At 56.8% G+C, this 20,785-nt stretch overlaps 1 protein-coding gene across 9 annotated transcripts in view; it reads left to right on the top strand.

Moving 5' to 3' along the window:
* Window positions 1-20,785, top strand: part of Mbp (myelin basic protein) — a 101,965-nt gene that overhangs the window by 43,162 nt on the left and 38,018 nt on the right. The window lies entirely within an intron of this gene.

Genomic DNA, 20,785 nt, shown 5'->3' with positions numbered 1-20,785 from the left:
CTCTGTTATTGCCAAGGTCTCTCTACTTTTCCCTCTTAGGCAGGTCAGTCGACCCCAGTTCTCTTGTTCCTGACTTTTTTTCCAAGTCCCTTCTTTTATGCACTTGTGTTCTTCTGAGAAAACACACATTGAGTACGGCCTGTCATGGCCGCCTTCCCGTGTCTTCAGCCTCCGTGGAAACCGCGTCACCGAAAGGCCCTCAGAGGACGAGGAGTCTTCGCTTCGTGGAACCCTGCTGACCTCTGCTGCTGCTGCCGTGGTCACGGGAACTGTGGGGGGCTTTCCTGAGCACACGCACTGCCCTTGGGGAGTGGGTTTCCATTGCAGAGTGGCAGAGGAGAGGGCAGAGACAGCAGCGTGGGTGCCCTGGCACCGTGGCCCGCACTTCAGAATACACAGGGCCAGGCCCGGTCTCTGTTGGACGGAGAGGCCAAGTGTTGGCCATGTTCAGAGTAAACCCACCCGAGACGTCGCAGAGCGAGTCTCCTCAGTGCCTCTTGACTCATGTTCCAGGTGCACAAGGAACTAGTGTAGGCAGAAGAGACGTGTCCGAGACCTCGTGGGAGTGCGGAGGGCGAACGTCCACCCGGGTTCCTTGTTAAGCACACACATCTCTATCGTTAGCAGTGGCTTTAGGGTTAGGTGTAACTACAGCAGCCATCCTGTCGCCATCAACAGACAGGCCTGCACATGACATAAGTGTGTGTGTGCGCTGTTGTCACTCAAAAGGGCCCTGTGCAGACCCTCTTCTGGGACCCTGGAGACCCTGTGCGTCCTGACACTGTTTCACGGCAGCCCCCGGAGCCCTGCCAGCATCATTGTGGACAGGTGCTGCCTGGGGTTGAGCGTGAGAGCCACAGAGACGCTCAGCCCCTCGGTCTCTCCACACACGCAGGTCCGCGTGTGCCTGAGAAGAAGCCAGCTCTGTTCCTGCCAGGGCCTAGGACTGTGGAGAGCCCAGCTTGTCGCACGCTGCAGCCCTGGGCCATCGAGCCGCCTCCCTGCCGCGCGCGGCTGGTGCTCGATTCCCTGTAGGCTCAGTGCAGGGGAGCCCAGGGGCCTGCAGCCTCAGATGTCCTCCGTTCCCCTGGCCATGAGCCAGGGGGTCTGGGGGCCTTGTTCGCCCCAATGATCTGCTCAACACTCCCCAGTGGTGCCAACCAGAGGCTCTGAGCTGCTGGTCTTCTGCCTTTGAACTTGGTCATCTCCCATTCCTACGTCTTCACTGGAAGCCACAGGAACTCGCCTAAAGGTGCCGAGTGGCAAGAAAAACGAAGCTCGGATAGCTGCTGACCTGGGCTGTGTGATTAGAGAGTGTGAGCAGGATCTCCTCAGGCTGCGTGTGTGGTGCAGAGTGTGCTCCTGCTGAGAGCAGCAGCCACCCCTTCACACGGCCTCTCCTTGCCAGAGGGCTCACAAGTGGGGCAGGAAAGCAGGCCTCAGGGACGTCTGCAGGCCCGTGTGCCATCAGCAACCACGCCACAGTCTTCTCTAAGCTCTTGGTAAATTTTTTTCGTTTCATCAGAAAAATGGGGTCAGAGATAGGAAAAAGGAAGAAAAAGCCCCGATCCTTCAGCTAGCAGACCACTGCGGGGCAGCCCCCACCCCCTGCCCAAGACCTCTGGGAATGCCAAGAGGAAACGGATTCCCAGGTATGAGGGTCCCCGTCTGAGAGCTGGACTGGAGGACCGAAGGGAATCGGGCCAGGCTGCGTCCCCACAGGTGTGCTACGTGCAGCTCACCTGGGTGCTCAGAGTCGCAGTGCCCAACTGAAATGAGGCAGGCCCCTCTGCGTCTCCGCGAAGGAAGGGGGAGCTGACCACCGACCTAGCGCTGCACATTCAGGTCGTGGGGACTTCGTCTCCTGCTAAAAGCCCTGCTGAAGGGTCACCTCAGAGCTGAGCAGCTAGCAGCACGATTCAAGTCCGCCTGTCGTTCTGCTCAGACAGCTCTGTTTGCCTCATTCCACAAGGAGGAAGGAAACGTCTCGGGCACAGTGACCTGGAGACCACATCTGTCCAAACTTTGGGGAACCAGGTTATTTTGCAGTGGGCCTTTTACGGAGCTGTGTGAGACCACACACCCATACACCCTGCACACGCCGTCCTTGTCATTGAAGACCATGCGGACGGAAGGCAGCAGGGTCCCACCACCCCTTCAGGAGCTCTCCTCACACCCACAATGCAGAGGAGCCAACAACAGAGGGCGCCACTGCCCTTTAGAAGGGACCGGTTCCTCCCAGACAGGTCGGAAAGTCTTGAGCTGAAAGGCTGAGCGCTCCTGGCCTTGGTCACAGCAAGTTCAATGACCAGTGTCACAGGTATGGAGGGCTCGTCCACGAGGCCTCACCTTTCCCTGCCGCGAGCAGCAGTTCACGTGGCTAAGCCAGGTGTCCCTACAGCAGTCTGCTGAGAGCCGGGGAACCCTGTCCATTCTCAGCCCTGGAGACAGGGCTGGGTGTGATGCTGAGCAAGAGGAGCATCCGTCTCAGAATCCTGTTGGTCCCCCTGTGTCCCTCTGCATCTCCCAGAGCGTGGGTGAGCTTACACTAAGGAGACGCTCAAGCAAACAGTGAGGTGTTTCTGCGAGGGTGACACCCAGGTCAAGTTCAGAAGGACCACGACGACGTGTTGCAGCTGAACTCCACCTTGGCTGAGAGCTGCCCGCTGCCCCCGGGAGGAGCAGGGCCTCCCCGGACAGGACAGCCCTGCAGCTGCTGGGCTTGGCAGTTCACTTGTCTTTTTGTGTCTTGGCTTCTGCACTGTGAGAGGGGCTCCTGGGGGCTGCCTGTGAGCAGTGGGGGGTCGATGCCTGCACAGAGGCAAGATGCGGGGCCCCGGGCGGCGTTCATGAACAGGAGCCACTCTTCTCACAGGGACAGTACGCGGGCTTTTTGAAGCATGCCGAGCTTGGTTTAACAAATTCTAAGATTTGTTTCCTGTTTAGAGTTTTATCAGAGGCAGAGTCACGTGGTACTCGGTGGCCTCACAGAGGTTTCATAGCAAATGCAGAGATCCATTGCGTAAGGCCCTTTACTGTGACAAACCTCAGCCAAGGCCAGCGATGCCGCACAGGTCTGAGCACTGAAAGGTGAGGTACGCTGACCACAGGCCTGGCTGGCCCAGGGGCAGGACCGCAGGTACGCAGGCCCTCTCCTGAGCCAGGCTGGCTGGGTGTCCCTGGCACAGAGGCCCAGGTCCCTGCTACAGGAAGGACCGGGAGGCCATGCCCAGTGCTCCTGGCCCTGGAGGGACCTCCCATACGGTCCCATGAGGGAGCAGCAGGTCCCAGGAGAAGGATGGGAGAGGGCTGGCTCCACCGCAGGCCCCCTGTAAAGGGACCGCACCTCCATGTGCTTGCACCTGCCTTTGCCTGCACCAAACTGGTCTCCACCTGCCCTTGAGTATTGTCACAGGGCTCTGTGAGGAGCAGGCCGGCCACTTGGCAGGATGCTGACATTTATGCAGCTTTCAGCCAGACTCCTGTCCCACTCATGAGTATTTCACGCGCCTGCGATGGGCTCAGTCACGTCTAGGGCTCACATCCCATCGTCACCGGCCCACAGAGTGTCCCGATGAGTGGCACCATTGACTGTTGAGTCGTGACTGTGGCGGCCTGGTGTTCATGTGCCTTGAGGTGACGTTAGTGCAGGTTCAGCAAGGGCTCCCCCTGGGTCTTGAGCACCTGGCAGGGCCCGTGCAGCATTCCGGGGGGGGGTGGCTTTCGGGACTGAGCCGAGAGGAGACTCAGCAGGATGTGGAGGGGCACGTGGGAAGCACACCATGTCGGGCGGCCGAAGGTGGGAAGGAGCCCCTTTCTGCAAAGCAGGTGGAGGAAGCCGTAACTTCCATTCATCTTCTTCAAGTGCTGGATCAGCGATCACCAAGACATGGAGTAGCAAGATGCATCCTAGCAGGTGACAAACCCTTCAAAAAGAGGCCCTGAGGCTTGGGGGAGGCCACAGGGAGAGAAGGAGGGACCTTTTCCAGGACAAGGCCAGGGCAGGGAAGGCTGGCCAAGGAGGGGGCTGACCTTCACAGCGCATCTGGGGTCATTGTTTTTTGGCAGGTTTGGCTTTCCAGTGAAAAAAGATTTTTAAAACTGAACGAGCAGGCCTAGGGGGCGCTGGGTGAGACGGAGGCTCCTCGTTCCACTCACCCTCTACCCCCTGGGTTTATCACATTCTTAAATTTGATTTCTTAACAAGGCCCTGAACCCAGGGCCTGAACCCAGGGCCTTGTGATGCGAGGCAAGGGCTCCACTGACTGAGCTGCGTCCCCAGCCCCAACGTGACTTCCTTGGCTCGTATAACACCCTTCTCCTTCCACAAGGAAGTGCCTCCAGGTGGCACCCGCGTCCCGCTCCACACTGGGCCCCTGGCTGCCCTGGGAGGCGGGTGTACTTGTCACTGGCCACTCACCAGGGTCCAGCCCTGAAGCTCCTCCAGACAGTGGGCGCCCTCTGCGTCCTGGGCGTCTTTCCTCCTGACCACCACCCCCCCCGTTTTTAAGAATGCCACCGTGTTTACGTACATCCTCATTTTAAAACTTAATTTAATTAAATCCAAAGTCAGTCCTTGGCAGAGTTTAGATTATCTGGTGATTAAAGGGCAATCCCCTGACATGACTGTATCCCTGCTTCCTCTGGTGTTCTGGTCCTCTGTCCCACCCCTTCACTGGGGTGGTCAGTGTCCTGACTGTCCTGCCTGGCTCCTCTCAGTTCCCGCTGTCCTGCCGTGGGGCCGGGCTTGTCTCTCCCACCTTGGTCTTTCCACAGAGCTCTGGGGTCCCGGGGGTGTCCTGGTGAGGTTGTTCCGTTTAGGCGGCACCCAGAGGGAGCGAGCTGGAGGGTGCGCAGGAGTCGGCCCCCGGCCGGCTCTGCTGTGTCCAGGGGGAGAAGGTTTTTTTCTTTTGATTTTGATTTTGTCATTAAAAAATCAGACACTTGCACATGAAAGTTTAGGAGGGCACTTCTAACAGTGGCAACCTGGCACAGTTGGCTCAGGACACTGCACTGGGCTGGTGTTTAGGGGACCAGGTCCCTGGTTCCCCATGCCAGTGCATTCTTCTCCCTCATCAGGGTTGTCAGGGTGACCTGCTTGAGTTTGTGACCTGGCCTCTAATCTTGTAAGGGATTAAAATGACTTTGGCGCCACTTACGGCTTCATACCAAGTTCACGCACCCTCTGGTCCCTTCAAGTGACAGTGTTGCTCCTGCTCCCGAATCCAGCCTCGCCTCACCAGCAGGGCAGGCAGCTAACCCTGCTCCTCTGAGCACCCAGCAGCCCGTGACCTGTGCCGTGGGCTGGACTTCACCCCTTGCGTCCACTGGCAAGCTGCACATGGTGGACGTGGCCCAGTCAGGCTATCGTCCAGAGTGTGTGCCATGGTCCCGCCGGCCTTCCTGTGAGTGTCCAGGGGGCAGAACCCGAGAGGAGCCACCTCCTGTCCTGCCCCAGCCTGCAGCACCAGGCATCTGTCCTCTCCCAACCTGCAGCACCAGCCATCCGTCCTGCCACCCACTACAGGGGGACATCAAGCATGGAGAAGTGGGTGCCCTTCCCCATGGAGAGTCCTTGCAAAGCCTGGACGCCAGAGGTGGTGCTCTGGACACGTTTGCAAAATGCTATCTGCCTCAGTCAGATACTTTCCCTAAGAATTTTCAAGTGGCATTAAAAAAAAAAAAAATCTTTGAACTTTTGTTTAAACTTTGTTTCTAAGGACTTTCCGTGAGAAATGTCTTTTTTTGGACCAGGGTACTGGGATTGAACTCGGGGGCACTCAACCACTGAGCCCTTTTTTGCATTTTATCTAGAGACAGGGTCTCACTGAGCTTTTGCTGAAGCTGGTTTTGAACTCTCAATCCTCCTGCCTCAGCCTCCCAAGCTGCTAGGATTACAGGCGTGTGCCAACCTGCCTGGTGAGAAATCGTCTTTTTGACGTTTGGTTTACAAATTGTATTGTGTCTAACACATCCTGGCGCATGAACTCAGCTTCCAAACTAGAAATTCGCTGCCATTACCCACGTAAAATTCTCCTTCAACCCAGAAGTGTGCTGTTTTAGTCAGCTGCTGTGACCAATGGACCTGACAAGGACAATTTTAGAGGAGAAAAGGTTGATTTGGGGGCTCACGGTTCCAATGCCTCAGTCTGTAGACAGCTGGTGCCGTTCCTCGAGGCCCAGGCGAGGTGGCCGTCATGGTGGAGTGTGTGGTGGAGGAAGGAGTCTGGGAACGTGGCACAGAGAACACTCTGCTCAACAGGAACCAAGTGTGTACCCCGAGGTACCCTTCCAAGGACCTGCCTCTCCAGGCGCACCTGCCTGCCCACGTGACCACCCAGCTAGCCCCTGTGGGGGAGTAATGGCTGGCCGGCCAGGCTCTGGGGACCGTCCTCTCACCTCTGGACTTTGTTGTGAAGTCTCACACGTGATCTTTCAGGGGCACCTGATGTGTAGGCCATGACAGGCCTTGAGTAGGAAGGGCCCTTCTGGCGGTGTGGACCTTCATTGCCGCCTCTCTGCAGGCCAACTAATGCCTGGTGTTCAGGGACTCCAGGGGCCACCCAGAGTTGCTCTCAGCCCCGCTGCCCTGGGTGTCCCCCTGACACCTCTTCATGCTCCTGCAGCACCCTCCTGCTGGGACGCTCTTCCCGACACCACCAGCGAGCTCCCACACGCCAGGCTTCACCCCGTGTCCCCCTCCCTGTGATGTGTCCCACTGAGCAGTATGCGCGGTAGGACAGTGAGCGGGGCCTGCTCCAGGAGAACTCCTCAGTCCCAGAGGCTCCCTGTGGTCACCTCTGCTGTCACAGCCCCGTGAGGGTAGGGCACTTCTCCACCCACCCGGCATGACTCAGAGACCCCGGTGGCTCAGGGGGCAGAGCGGGGAGGGTCCAGGAAGAGGGGCAGAGGAAGGCACCTGTGCTGGGTGGCCTTCATCACTTCCCTCCAGGTCCACTGCTCAAAGCTATCATAGGGCCCTGGGGTGGGCGCACAGATACACAGAGGGTGGGCACTCGTAATGGAACAGGCGCCACTCTGGAGGACCAGGCACAGTGGTCTGTGTTACTCACTGACGAACCCCAGCTCTAGAAGGGGGCCTGGCTCATGCAGAAACCTCCTCGACGCTGAGCTCATGAGTGAGTGGCCAAGGGCACCTTTTCCCTGCTGCCCACTCCTCACCTCTGTCTAACTCAGCCCCTGCAGACTGCAGCAGCACCCACAGAGCACCAAAGCCTGTTCCCAGCACCCTCCCTGTGAGATGCTCCGGCTCTGGCCGCAGCTGAGTATGCGATGTGCAGCAGCGTGTGGCGTGTACACGTGAGCACGGGCATGTGTGCACTGCAGGGATGCACACTTGCACATGTGTGTAAGTGCTGATGCGGTAGGAAATACGTCTCTGGCTCAGGGAGTGCTGGTATTCTGTGAAATCGGGAGTGTCCAAGGCCACTCGCATTCCAGCATTTACATTAAGATGGCTGCCCACAGAGTTTGCAGCTGCTGGCCCAGTTAGACCACGCTGTCACACGTACTTCTACGTCAGGTGAAACCACTACCAGTCCCGGGGAGAACACCCGACAGCGCTGTCCTCGCATGGCTGCCTGGGGCTGAGAGGAGCTGGGCGCTGCCAAGTCTGCAGCTCGCTCACCAGGCCACCCCAGGGCCGGGCAGGGGATCTGCTCCTGGGCTCCCCACAGTGGGCCGCTTGGTGCCGACCTCCCTGGAGATGCGCAACACAGCGTGATTCCTCCTGCTTCTGAGGCAGCCCGCTAGCCTGTCACCGCAGAGCAGCCCCTGCTAGCTTCTTTCAGGCCTCCTCCTAGCAGGACACTGGTGTCCCCCATTTTTAACTCTAGAGGAAGAGTTGTGTGATTGTGCCTAGGGTGGGCCCCCACATTCTCCAGCTCTTCTGCACAGGAGAGCACAGCTCAAAATAATCAGAAGGCAGTGCCGGGGACATGTCTGGAGGGCAGTGTGGTCTCCCACGCTGAGGGGGAACGTGTCTGGAGGGCAGTGTGGTCTCCCATGCTGAGGGGGAATGTGTCTGGAGGGCAGTGTGGTCTCCCACGCTGAGGGGGGACGTGTCTGGAGGGCAGTGTGGTCTCCCACGCTGAGGGGGGACGTGTCTGGAGGGCAGTGTGGTCTCCCACGCTGAGGGGGGACGTGTCTGGAGGGCAGTGTGGTCTACACACTGAGGGGGGACGTGTCTGGAGGGCAGTGTGGTCTCACACGCTGAGGGAGTCCTGCTGCCAGCAAGGAGCAAGGCAGTGGCTGGGCCAGGGCCTTCCCGGCCACAGAGCACTCCCCCAGGGAGCCACGGGTTCCCGCCAGCATGCGGCCGAGGACCAGCAGGCACTCCAGGTGGAGCTGGCCAGCCACTCCTCAGAGCCTGGGCTGTGTCCCTGAGGCTCACTCCAGAAGGTCGTAGCTGCAGGAGCCTAAGTGGGACCTTCCTGTGCTTCTGCTGTAGCAGAGCGTGGCCTTCAAAATGCAGCCTGCCACCAAGAGTCACTTAGGGTCAGCAGAGCACAATAGGACAGCTAGAAGATTTCTAGAACAAAGAGGAATACAGACCTCACAATGGCACAAAGAGCAGATGTGATGGGCTTCGGCCAGTGAGAGGGAGGCGTGAACCAGCCCAGGATGCTCAGAGACCTCCTGGCTCCCGGGGCCCCTCCGGGGACCCGCATTCCCCACCACGATTCCCTTGATCCTTCCAGCCTGTTGAGTCTCATTCCATTAGGAAAGCACCTCCATCTGTTCTCCACCAGCAAAAGTCAGTATTTCTGCTTCTGCCTCCTCCCAGCCTGAATTTGTCACTGGGACCTGGGAGCTGCAGTGTGCCATGGGGTCATCCTTGTTCCTTGAGAACCAAGAGTCTGGACGTGGCATCGTCCACGTGAGCCCCCGCCCCCCCTTAGAGGCATGCCGTCAGTGCAGCGGCTCAGCCTGTCTCCCAGCCAGTCCCTCCTCCACCCCAATTCACTTCCAGAGGAGCATCTGGGTCAGACGAGGCTTCGCCCCACTTCATAACTGAGAACTGGGCGTACCCCTGCTTTCTTACCTGAGCCTTGGGCAGTGGCCCCACTTCCACCAAAGCATGCTGTGAGTGGGGAGCAGCGTTGAGGAGGAAGCCGAGGCCTGCTGCTCGCACTCAGGGGCGCGGAGCCTCAGATCAGCACCGACGCCTTGCACGCGCGGCTTTCCTGTTCATGCCACTTGTTTTTCTCCTCGGAGGGTTTTTAATTTGATGTACCAAGAAAATGTCAGTGATTGTCACCCCGAATCTCTCTGCCCTGCCCGGAAGAGCCCTGGGAGAGCCCCAAGCACTGGGTGACCTCAGAGGTCAGTGCAGAGGACCTAGCTCAGCCCCTTCCCCGGAGCTTCCCACCTCCACCCTCCTGTCGCTGAGGCCTCTGGACCCTGAGCCCCCTCCCTGGAGACCAGATGTCCCCAGCCCTGAAGGGACCACGCATTAGTGTCTACCCACCAGCTAACAAGCTGAGCCACGTCCACAGTGGTGGGTGGACTTCTAAAATATATAAAAGAATCATTATGGAGGAAAAGGCAAGTTAGAGATGCCGAGTCACTCACCAGCAAGGGAACACTAAGAAACTTGACGTGACTTAGGCACTGAGATCCGAATGTGGAGGCTGACTGCGCTCCCTGACTGCTGTTAATGCAAGGCTAGACGTGGCGTTTGGCATCAGATCCTAGGGTGGCACTCCCCTTCCCGGCTGTGTTTCTCTAACAGCAGGGGCGGTGCCTAGCTGGGTGAGTTTTACCTATTTTACCTGAAGTTGCCTCCACCTGAAACTCTGTTACTGAGATGGCTTAAATACTCGTCCGTGTGCTGTTTTTCTTGGCATCTTCATGAAGAACCAAAGATGCTGCGGGTGAGTGGGACCGGCGCTCCCGTCACTGGAGCCTGGTTCTGGCGGCCTGTTGGGCGAGAGGCAGGGCGGCCGGGCTCCCTGGAGGTGGCTCAGGCTGGCCAGGAGGTCAGGCAGCTGCCTGGCTGGGCCCTCCTCACACTAACGCTCACACCCCTGCAGTGCCTGGGGAGCTGGGCACTGGAGACGCGGTCCATCTTCAGAAAGCCACCACTGCCGCAGCCCCAGAGAAACAGCACCGGACCCACGCGCTCTTTCACACAGCACCGGACCCACGCGCTCTTTCACACAGCACCGGACCCACGCGCTCTTTCACACAGCACTGTACACACGCATGCTCTTTCACACAGCACTGTATACACGCATGCTCTTTCACACAGCACTGGACACATGTGCTCTTTCACACAGCACTGGACACACGCGCTCTTTCACACAGCACTGGACACACGCATGCTCTTTCACACAGCACTGGACACACGCGCTCTTTCACACAGCACCGGACATGAGGACACGCCTGCTCACGTTCCCAGACTTGCATTCTCATCCACACCCGTTGACACATGAGGACACTCCCTCCACACTCTCACTCTTAACACACATGAACACACTCACACACAAACTCCTTAACACATTCACACATGAACACACTCTGGCAGTCACACATGAACACACCAACACACACTGTAACACATTCACACATGCACACACTCCCACTCACTCGCTCTTTCACACACATTCACACGTTAACACAGTCACTCTCTTGTACTCATTTGCATTCACACGATCACACAGACACACACACTGGCACACGTGGCCCACGCAGCAGCACCTCTGGCCCATGGGTGTGTCACCCTGAGACCAGGCCCTGCGGGTGCAGCCCTGAGGCTGTGCTGCGCTGTGGTTCTGCGGCTGTGCAGAAAGCCGCCTCCTCTGAGTCCAGGTGTGAGCTTTCTTTTTATATTTTGAAATAACATGTCCTCGTTCTGCCAATGGTCAGGGAGCCATTTCTTGCCCCCGGCATCACCCACAGGGGCGGTGAGGGGCAGTGATCAGGGACTGCTCCTCCCGTGGCCGCCGCTCGGCTCTGTGCCCAGCACATGTGGGACTGAGGTTTCCTCTCCCGACCTGGCAGAGCCTCTGTCCTTACTGCTGTATCCGGAGGTGTCTGCGCTTGCTGCTGTGGACCCAGCTGTGGTGGGCCTTGGTGCGGGGCCTGCCCGGGCGCAGGTGCTCGACTCTCTTGGGCAGATGCCCAGCAGTGCCTGCTTTCTCCTTTCCCGCTGTGTTCAGGGAAGGGGTTGTTCATGGGAACACTGGTTTCTCTATTATTTGCATTTGGGTGTTTATGAAACGTCCTTCCTAAAAAGGTAAAAGTCTCTTTGACTGTGGAATTCACTCCTCCCACACTGTGGAGTTGGTGCCATTCTGTGGCTGCAGAGATGGCCTTTCCTGCCCCCCAGTGGCTGGTCCTGGGTGGAAGCCCCCTCGGCCAACCCAGCCGCTCCCCTCCCGTCTTCCAGGCCGCCTCCCCGTGCAGGAGGAAGGGCGGCCACCATGGGAGGCTGGGGGTCTGGAGATGTGAAGGAGCACAGTGGCAAGATGCCCGCCTGGCTCTGCCTCCCCCAGCCCCACCCCTCACACAGCCGGTCGGTCTGCCAGCCTCACCCATAGCTGCCCAGGCTGGAGGTGCCGGGAGCGGGGTTGTTTGCAAGGAGGACAGTTTGGTGCAGCAGCAGTTTGAGAAAGTGACCCACTGATCTCCAGCCACCGCCCAGAAACCAGGCCGACATGCCCGGGCCGGAGTGTTACAGGGCCAGCTGTCTGCAGTCAGGCAGCAGGTTCCCAAGGTGGGGGAGAAGAGTGGGCCGCGGTCTGAGGCACTCCGGGAAGTTGGATAGCTGGCTCATGAGGCACCGACTTCCGTCTCTGAGAATGTTCCAGAACAGCCAAGGTGATGGGCCTGAGTAGACAACACCTCTGACTTCCCGGGACTTGAAGTCCCTCTAGGCTGTCATGTCACCACTGATCAGACCGCATGGGGTCAGCAGTGTGAGCGCAGGGCTGAGGGCGGCGACCTCCCTCTGTGTGGTGCCCCACTGCCTTCTGCACACAGCACAAACCTCCATCCACCAGGAAGCCACCTCAGCGAGTTCTGTCGAGGGACACTCCCAAGAGAAGATAGTGCAGCTGTCAACTGCACCGCGGTCTCCCCGACAGTGGGTTCCTCTGTGTTTAAGCACTTTGGACCTGACCATTTGCTCACGCAGCAGCGGACTGTGGCCGCTGTGTGCAGGGGGAGTGAGGGGACACCAGGCACAGGCTGGAGTCGGGGAGGCAAGGGCGGCTGAGCCCCGAGTTCCCTCCAGATGGGCCGGCAGCTCTGTCGGGAGGCGCAGGAAGGCCGCCAGGGAGAGCGGTCCACGCGGGTCTGCCGCCTGTCAGGGCTGAAGGTCCCGGGCAGGGCACTGACTCTGCCTGTGACCTGGAGGGTCACATGGTGCAGCAGAGGGGGCCGAATGTTCTAGAGGGGGCTCCACCAGGAGGCAAGGGCGGGGGGAGCCACAGAAGGGTCCCACATGGCCAGGCCCTGCGTTCCCGGTCACCTAGCCGCCGCCTCCTGGGAGACCCCAGCACCCCTTCTCCCACAGCACTCCCCACGAGCGGCCCTCAGGTTGGTCCTGGGCACTGCAGCACTGCAGGGCACGTGGGACAGGCACCTGTCCTGAGGAGCTCACAGCTGGGGGACACTGAGACACTGAAGTTGCCCTCTATGACACAGTTGTCCCAGGGAGCTGGCATTCAGACAGCCTCAGGAAGGGTGGCGGGAAGAACTCGCGGCCAGGGGGCAGGACACACGCAGGCCCTGGAGGGATGGGGGGACATGGGGTGTCCGTGTGCCAGCAGAGCAGGAGCTGGCCAGGGAGAGGGTCTCGTGGAGCTGCAGGGACAAAGCTGGCAGGGGACGTTGGGACAGTCCTGCCCCAACTGTGAGCAGGCGCGCTGACCCTGTCCTCCTTCAGTGGCCACGCAGCTCCCTCCACTCTGCACCCCTTTGTCACTGACTCTCACAATAGAGAAATCTCGAATTTCTTCTTACGTCAGCTTCCTCGTGAAATTGCCGATTCACTCAGGGTTCGTGAATCGAAGGTAAAGGTGGATTTTTAAGTCCTCATTGTGATTAAGTTAGAATTTCACAAATAAACCTCAAAAGGTATCATGTGCACTAGATGAAAATAGAGTCTGTTTCCACTTCTTCCCTCTGGTGTCCTTCATAGGTGAGGCTGAGCCGGTCTTGTATTTATGTGGTCGTAACAAACTATCTCAAGATGTGTAACAAAAGAGAAAACAAAAACTTTTGAAAAGTCAGTTCACATTCTCAACTAAAACAGCGCACATCCAGAAGTCATGCAGGCAGCAGACAGACTGGAGACGCTTTACCTGAGCTCATTTTTGTAGGGGCATCTCAGCACTCCCACTGTCTGGTCTCACCTTCTCCTTATCAGGAAAATCCTGGGGTTTTAACAGTTTCACTGAATATCCCTCCACTTGAAAAACTTTGAAGTTATTTTTCTCCTTACAAGCGGGCAGGGGCTGACCCCAGCTGGTACGGGGCTGGCACAGCGTGCGCTACCTCGAAGCTGGAGCAGCGATTCTGAAAGACAGACATTGTGTGAGTTCCCTCCGTGGCCGTGCAGACATTTGACACCATTGTCCCCGTGGCATCCAGACCCAGCGAGTGCTGCACACAGACCTGCAACTGTCCCCAAGAAGGGCTGAGACAGCTCTCCTTTACTGAACCGCCCAGTCCTAAATGTGTCCGTTATTTTTTGTACCAGTTATTTTTACCTCATGAGCCCGCACACCAAGGAGAGTGAATGTCAGGGGTTACAGTTTGGTTTTACAGGTTTTGTTTTATGGTAACAAATGATAAAAGTGCTCTCTGAATACTTTCAGAATAATGGAACTGCTTTTAGGAGTGCGGTGGTTGAAATTGGTCTTGTGTTGCAGCCGAGAGAAGGGAGGCCAACCAGAGGAAGCTCACTTGCAGACTCTCGATCCCTCTTCAGCCAGTGAAATACCAAAAGCACATTCACAAGGCCTGTGTGTCAGGCACAGTTTGTCGTCAACATCTGCCTGGCTTCTCACCAAGTGCCTCAAGGCTCTGGCTTCTGAGGGCTCCTGTCCCCGGGCCTCGAGCCTCGCTTTCCTGTGGTTCAGAGCAGCACACAGCTTCTCCTGCAGGGCAGAGAGTAGAGCCCACAGGCCGGGCAGGCCACAGCTCTGTCACACCTACTCAGCTCTGCTGCTGAAGCACAAAACAGCCAGGGACAGACTCACCAGCAAGCGATGGTGACTGTTCCAATAAAGCTTTGCTTACAGACACTCAAAGTTGAATCAAGCATTTTCTCGTGTGTGTAAAATACCTTTTTCTTTCTTTTTCTGGTCATCTAAGATTAATTCTTAGCAGTTGACGGCCAGATTTAGGGCAGGGACACAGTTGCTGACACCTTGTTGATGGTTCCAATGCCCCCGTAACCGGTCTGCTCGGTACAAACCACAAAAGAAAAAGTGGCCACTTATAAAATTTCTTATGTTTAAAAATATTACATGACAGCTCAGAGCAGCACCGTCATATTAAACAGTTGGCGAACATCACCTTCTTTAAGCACGAGGTAAGCATATGTGCGTGCATATGTTTGCACGTCTCCATCCGTACGGCCCCACACATGTGCTTACACACATGCATCTGTGCACAGCCACTACCCAGGGCTGGAAAGAGAGAGGTAGATCTGGACTCTAATTCCCAGGCACAGCGAAGGGTTGGTATCAAAAGCAGAACACTGACAACGTGGCATCAGAAAGCAGGTTTGCCTCTGCTCCCTGAATGCCGTGGAGCTTGATTTGACTTCAGAGCCCAGTGTTGGGACTCCTTTGCTGCAAGCACCTGTCCTAGAAGGCCCCTTTCTCATGTCTGCAAGCTGAGGTCCTCGAGCCCTCTGGTGCTCATCGGGGTAGCATGGGTGACAGTTTCACCCCTGCTCTGTTGGCTCCTGGTTCTTCCTACAGTCCCTGCGGCATCTGAGACGCTCAGGGTGCTGTGTTAGCATTGCCAGCAGTGGCTGCTCCTTGCTTATAGGACAAATCAAGAGGTGGCTCTTCATGGTTGATACACATGTGACCTTTTACTGAGGAGAGGACACTTGCCTACATAAGCCAAAGGCCGGTTTCTATGGAGACACAAATGATGGTTATGTCATGGACAGAAGCCTATTTTGAACTGAGAAACAGAAAAATGGCACTTAGTGAAAACTGAATTGTCTTACTTATTCAGAAATATGCACTGAGCATTTACCATGCGCACAACCTTCCCGTAGTGGAGAGGCTGACAGAAGTCTAAGACTCCTGGTGGTGACATGGGGATCGACAGAGAATGCAGTGTGGCTCCCGAGTTCCAGGACTCAGCGGGTGTCAGTCACTGCAGATGCCCGTAGGATGGGCACCAGGTAGGCACCCAGGGTGGGTAAGAGCTAGCATCTGAGCAAGCCACGGGAACCCGGGCCGAGTCTGAGGAAGCCACGAGAACCGGGGCCGAGTCTGAGCATGCTGGCAGGTCTCCAGGGAAAGCGTGCGGCCGAGGGAGAGTCGAGGATGCTGCGTCCTGCAGCCCTGTAGCAAAGCCTCGTGCAGGAACATTTCCCTGCAGCTCAACCACGGAGCAGGACTCACTCCAAAGAGCAGCTTTGAACATGGGCAATGCACCAGCGTTTCGGGAGACACATTTTGGGAAAAGCTGACAGAAAGCTGAGCAGATATGAGGCGCTAGGGGTCTTGGTGGAAAGAGGATGTGGCAGAAGCTGGGGTCCCTGGAACCTGCCATGGAGACAAGGGGCATCCCTGGCCAGCACCGTCACAGCAGAGGGGTCTGAAAGGAGTGAGCAGAGTGCTTGAAGCAAGCCGCCGATCTGCCAGCAGGGTAGCCATCGGAGCCTTGGTGAGGTCTCTAGTGTCATCAGCAATGGTGGCTCAGGGCCACCCATCCTGTGGGGGCAGAGGCAGTGACAGGTGTATAAATGGGGGCACGCACAAAGACAGCAGCCACAGAATGTTCCTGGCATCCGTCAGTGGGCCCTGCTCACTGTGGGTGAGACAGAGGAGCCCCCTGTTAGCTGCTGGGGCCACTGTGACAGTGGACACAGCTGGAGGGACAAAGCAACTGGTGCACATCAACTCTCAAGTGCAGGTGCCCAGGCGTCTGCAGGCCACACGTCCTGGAGGCCCGGGACAGGCTGCCCACCTTCTGTGGGTCCAGGGGGCGTCCTCCCTGTGTGTCTCTGTCCAGGCTTCCTTCTTTCTACAAGGACTCCTGTCACTGGATGGGGCTCTCGCTGGTCCATACAAAAGCGTTTTCACTAGTCCACCTGCCCAGGCCCTGTGTGCCCCCAGCCTGGGTGAGCGGAGCTCTGGGGAGATGCCACCACCCACGACAGGCAGTCTAGATGCTTGCATTCTCAGGGGAAGGACCCAGCAGCCAATGTCAAATCAGGAAACAATGATGGGATCCTGGGGCCGGTGGACTTGCAGCCTGGCAAAGAGGGAAATGTCTTCAGGGCGGGAGGGTGCCTGTGGACCCCGATTCTGCCTTCATCTCTGGTGACAGTGGCTGCAGAGGTGACCGAGGTAGGATCTCAGGGGCTGGGGCAAGCCGGGGGGTAGGACACTGTTCTGGTGGGCAGCATGTGATGGCTTAGCTCTCCATGGAAACAGTGTCCTGAGACGCACCGGGGTTAAAGGTGGACACGTGGTAGGTCAGAGGGAAAATGTCAAGATGATTGGCCCCAAGGATGAGGACCGGGGAAGGCAATTGCCCAGGCCTGAGCGATTGCCCAGGCCAGAAGCCCAGCCACCGACTGCAGGCAGAGGTCAGAGGCAGTGGACTCGGCACGGGAACGAGAGGAGGCAAGGCCGGAGAGTGAGACGTGGGCTCTCCATGCATCATATGTTGGGGGGCAGGTCCAAATGGAGACAGAGCTCAGGAGGGGGAAGGTGGGACAAGAGGGGTCCAGGGTCACTGGCCTAGGAAGTGAGTGACCATCACGGACATGCAGGACACAAGGAGCGCTGGCACCGGCCACTCACTTCCTTTAGGGCATGGGGGGCAGAGGCCCCAGGCCGTGGAGCTCACTTGACTAAGTGCCAGAGCTGGATGGCGGGGCCTGGAAGGGTGAGGTCCACAGAAAAGGCCTCAAAGTGGAGAAAGAAGGCCACAGGACAGAGCCCTCCAGCCCGGCACCAGTGGGATGAGCATTGCCTCAGGAGGCACGTCCCCACTGACCCTGGGAGGGGCAGGAGGGCAGCCAGAGCCCATCCGGTGGGGACAGGATTCTTCCAGCCCCTTCCACAACATGTCACCTGTCAGTCAGGACACAGACAGACAGGGGCCACATGGCCTTCCCTCCATGACGCAGGGCACAGAACGTGGCTGGAGGGTCTTGCCCACTCAGTGTGACAGAGACAAAGGGCGGCAGCGGGCCCAGGGGAAGAAGGACGTGAGCACGGCATGAGGCTGCTCACCAGCTCGCCCGAGCAAAGGGTCTGCAAAGATCTGTGGCCGTCACACAGGTGGCTCTTGGAATGATGGCAGCTGCTTTATGGCTACTTTTTAATGTCTGGTTTTTCAGTAGAAAGTGAAATCGTAAGCTCAGAGGGGCAGTCCAGTATTTCCTCTTGCAACTCTGTTAAGTACTTTTATGCATTAAGATTTTTATGTGTAAAAATCATCTCAGTAATCTAAAAGGGGTGCCTGGACCCCGGATGGTTACATCAGAACCGCACGTGAATGTGGGATGAGTGGGTGGGTAGATGTGTGGACAGATGGACACACAGATATGGGTAGGGGTGTGGGTGGATGGATGGACAGATGGACTCAGATGTGGGTAGGTGGGTGGATGGACGGGTGAATAGGTGAATGGGTGGGTGGATGGGTGCTGGCAGGATGAATGGGTGTATGCACAGATCTGAGTATGTGGATGGGTGGGTGGATGGATGGACACATGGACTCAGATGTGGGTAGGTGGGTGGCTGGATGGGTGGATGGAGGCATGCATGCATAGATGTGGGTGGATGGATGGGTAGTGAATGAATAGATGGTCAGTGGATGGGTGGGTGAAAAGATGTGGTGGGTAGATGGGACGATGGGTGGGTGTGTGGGTGGCAGGGGAGGTTGGAAGATGAACAGTTTCTCATTCCTATGGACAAGGCATTTCCAGACAGAGTTTATAATATCACAATAGCAGCAGCCCGAGGCGTGACTGCATGTTCCCAGGCACAGAGCGGAGCTCCTTCGGACAGCACAGCAGGGGCCCAGATTCTCACTGTGCTGTGCACGGAGGCAGCTAAGCCTCAAAGAGCTTGAATTACATGTTCAAGGTCACATAGCAGGTGGTAGAAACAAGAATAAGGTCCTTGTCTCTGACTCCTGGCCTTTGCCTCATGAGCTCACATTCAGTTGAGCTCAACTTGTATTTATAAAGCCCCGGCTCTGTAAAATCAGCCAAGAGCTGAATGATTTTAGGAGTGACTTTAGCTGGCGACCCCCTGGAGAAGAGCAGTCTGTGGCAGAGCCTCTGATGCTGCTGTGTTGGGGACCTCAGCTGCTCTGGGCCCAGCCCTTGTCCATGCGGTCACAGTGAGCACCACCTGGGCTGGCACATGGAGCAGGTCCTATGTGAACATCGGACTCCTTTTCAATTTCCTGTCTCTACACCACTCATGTTAGGGACGCAGGACAGAGGGTCTAAGAGCTGCTGGGTGGAATGCAGGCCTGCAGTGGTCCCCAGCCCTGAAGAGCCCTGTTCTGGCCCTTGCCCGAGGCTCCCTGGGCACACCGTCCGCCTCTCCTGTGACCCCTTCCCTGCAGTGGGAGGGTCCCCGGGTGAGCTATTTAGAGCAAATAAAAACTATAAGTTTTGGGCACACAAAGGAGGCCTTGCTGTGAGAGGGGTGGGTTGATAAGATCTGCCTGTGGAAATGTTTTAAAGGAGTCTCTGCGGGTAGCCGGGCAGGCGGCCACATGCTTCTCATAGATGCAGAATTTCTGCCATAGCAAGTCCACAGATCACACCATGGCGCTTTTGTTTCCCGGGCCCTCCCTGGTGACCCTGAGCGCGGCATCCAGCGGCAGAAGTATTCCACAGATGAGAAGGGTTCTCTCAGCCCTGGCCCACACGCCCAAATTCCACAGCTCCTCTGCAGGCTGGCTGCGTCCCAAGGGAGCAGGCGGCTGGAGGCACACAGGTGCCCCAGGGCACATAACCCTGCTGCCCAGGCCAGCAGTGTCCTTACAGGAGGCAAGGGCCTCAGGCCAGCGCCCTGAGGTGAGATCACAGGGCACACAGCAGGCAACACAGGAGACACTCAGTGTCATGACCCGGGCACTAGACATGTCACCTCAGCCCATTGGGCCAGCAGAGCCACACACCAGACAATCGCCACAGAGTCAGGGACAGTGGTCCACTTGGGACTGGAGTGTCTCCTTCTTCTACAGCTAATCAAGAAAGTGGGGCCAGAAGCTCTTCTGCCACATAATGCCTCCCAGCACACAGGACACCTTCTTTATAGGAGAGGGACCTACAATTTCTCTCCAACTGGGGGGTGACCTGTTCATACCACCCTTGAAAACGAGAATCCCCGGGCCATGGCTCTGAGCAGAAGGAACATCTCCACTTCTTTCTTCTTTAGCTTTCCTTGGTATTTTTCTGAAACCTATTCAGTGGGGGAGTACGAGGCCGTGTCTGCAGAAGGGAGCCGGTATCTGGAGCGTCATTGAGGGGCTGCAGGCCCTGGCCATGCCGGGAACACCCGGGGCAGGTGGGGTGTGCTCACAGGCTCTGGGGTTAATTTGCTTATCTGCAAAGCTGTCGCAGGTAAAATTCTAAGCACCATCTTCCCACCAACAGAAGCAAATTGGGAGCTGAAGTTTAAGAAGACCGTAGAAGGTTACTGCCTTACTTCAGGGAAGCCTGCTGGATTCTCATCTGGTTTTCTTAGCTCATAGGAAACATCACTTTCTCTTGATTTTTTTAAAAATAGGCTCTCTTTTGCAATGGTTGGAGTATTGATAACTTTTCTTTAGCTCCCTGAAACTATATCTGCATCTCCTAAGAGCCCCCCTCTTCTGCTCAGGCACTATGTTGAAGGATTTGAACTTGGGAGGTGCAGATTCTTTCTTGGCCATGATAACTGGTCCCCATAAGGGAAGACTTGAAATAGGGGTCACCCTGTGGCATAGGTCAGAGGGTGGCTTCCATAGCCTCAGAAATCTTTAACACACTATCTGATGAGAAATAGGGAAGAACCGAACATTTTAAAAGCCTGAGCTTAAAAACACCAAATCATTAGAAATTCTTGATTTACTCCATGTGGCTTCTTTAAGTCACAACCAGGGATTACTCTGAACAATGATGGAAATTGGCATATTCTGGCATGTTTGGATATGTGGATTTATTTGGGGAGTACTTTCTAAAGAGGCTGTAAGCTAGATGACAAGATTTTGAATCAATGTAAGAGAGTTATTCAGAATACCCACCCAACATGGCCACTCAGCACCTCTGGATTCCACCAATATGTGTGGATCTGCAAAGAAAGCGACTCCGTGTCCAGTACCTTGTGAAGGTCTGCTGACCTCAGAGGAGGCTGCGCTCTCCAGACTGCCTTCCACACCAAGTCCCCATGCAAACAGTGACACCTGCCCCAGGTCTCCCTGGAGGGCACCGTGTGGCAAGATCGCCCAACTGGGAAATAAGGGACAGATGGCAGTGTGACCTCCTACCCCCTGAGCCTGCTAACTCTTGCCTGAGCTTCTGGGAGGCCGAGTGTCTTGTCACTTCTGTGTT

Source organism: Marmota monax, unplaced genomic scaffold (assembly GCF_021218885.2).
Source record: "Marmota monax isolate L192 unplaced genomic scaffold, Marmota_monax_Labrador192_F-V1.1 WCK01_AAM20220418_F8-fsc00060, whole genome shotgun sequence".
NCBI classification, from domain to species: domain Eukaryota; kingdom Metazoa; phylum Chordata; class Mammalia; order Rodentia; family Sciuridae; genus Marmota; species Marmota monax.
This window is presented reverse-complemented; position numbering and strand designations above follow the sequence as displayed.